A 1,833-nucleotide genomic window follows, 5' to 3' on the forward strand; every position below is an offset into this window, starting at 1 on the left:
ATGGGTCTAAATGAAACAGATGTTTTCAAAGCACACTTCTCTTTTGTGAAAACAGTCACAAATCACAGAGAATGTAACATGCTTTTACTTGCATTGACATGTAAAGGAGACATGGGCTGCCAAGACTGGTGACAATACTAGTACTTCGTATTTCAGGGGAAGGCAAAGACTGTCAGTCCCACAGCCAGGGAATCAGAGAAGACATGTTTTATAGGGCTTGAAAAGCACATTTTGCATTTTTGTTTTTTGCTTTGGAAAAGTTTCTATGCCACCATCAAATACTTTGAAATCACAACTGCCTTTAAAGGGACAAGAAAACAAGAGTCCGTTATGACCTCACATCTTTCCATTTGTCTGTTACTGCCTGACACTTCAACCATTTCTTCACAGTATATTAAAACAAAACAAAACATAGGAACAACATGTAAGGCTTAATCCTTGTCTTTTGTTTGTTTTAAATGTGTACATCAAAAGGAAGGCTTTGATTTGGCACTTAGAATAAAGCAACTAGACTTGGTTGGAATCATATCTGTCTGTATCATACAAAGAATTCTGAGAGTGAGATGCCTGAAAGTGAGGTAAAAATTTGGTTTAGATATCACTAAATCATAAACATTGGAAAGTAATAAAGTGAGAATTATCTTCCTAGGTATAAACCAATCTGGAGTACAGTAAGCCCCTTTTGAGAGGGATATTTTAATGTAAAGGTAATTTACGTTACCCTACACAATTGTTTAGAAAAGTACACTTATAAAATACTCTCATAGAAAGATTTCCCAATAGTATATGAAAGCCTAATTAGCATCAAGAAGAGTTGGGTGTTTAATAAAAGCCAATATGTAACAAAGAACTAACATGATCATCTTTAGTTATTAAACTTCTCTTTCTACTAAATTAAGGCCAAGCTTAAATAGTTACCAATTACGTTTGAAAAGCACCTCTTAAAAAGACTTGGATTCCTTTTGGCTGGAAGTGTTCTGAGAAAGGTCTCACTTCCAGTGAAGTGTGAGGGGTATCTCAGACAAAAGATGTTTCATGCATGTTGGCAGGCAATGACAACTGACTTGCTGGTAAATGAACATAATTTCTAAGGGTACTTTCCAAAGATACACATGTCTAATATATTCACCATAAGCTTTCGATTCTTGTAATTAGTTCTATATAGAGTTTCAGGTTTTCTTTCATAGAGCAAACCTTATTCGTGAATTTCTTCTTTAAAAAGTCAAACTGTTAGCTGTTATTTAAGTTTGTTATTTAAAATTGTTTTATTTATTACTGTGATAAATCTGTCATTCCATAAACTAAGTAAATAATTAATGCATTTTAAAAATGGTGGCCATGGTAGACTCTGAGCATCGCCACAAGCACAGGGACAGAGCCTGCCTCATGCTTAGAAAAGATAAGCAGTAACCCCAGGCCTACGAAACTTGTATAGAAAGCAGGCAGAGGTCAGATTAGTGGATGACAGTGGCAGGTGGTTAAATGCCTTCCTATTTAAGTAGAGTAGTCACATGAGAATGGAACTTCTGCTTGGGGAACTGGAAAGGTAGGACAGTGGGGGAAGGGAGTCACATTTCTTTCACAGGATAGGTGCTATATCAGAGTATGAAGTGAAAGCCATTAATACATCATCTTTTCTAGTACTCCTGGCAACTTACCTTCAAGAGTCTCCTCACTATTGCTGGGCTCCTACCTATAGATAGCTAATCTGCTTTTAATAGTGTATAAATACCTAGATTCCATCTTTTTCTTCTCAGATATTTATTTATTTATTTATTTATTTATTTATTTATTTATTTTCCTATCTTGAACCCTTTGTTCTTCTCCCCCCCC

The sequence above is a fragment of the Rhinopithecus bieti genome, unplaced genomic scaffold, assembly GCF_001698545.2.
Source record: "Rhinopithecus bieti isolate Rb0 unplaced genomic scaffold, ASM169854v2 scaffold_39295, whole genome shotgun sequence".
NCBI classification, from domain to species: domain Eukaryota; kingdom Metazoa; phylum Chordata; class Mammalia; order Primates; family Cercopithecidae; genus Rhinopithecus; species Rhinopithecus bieti.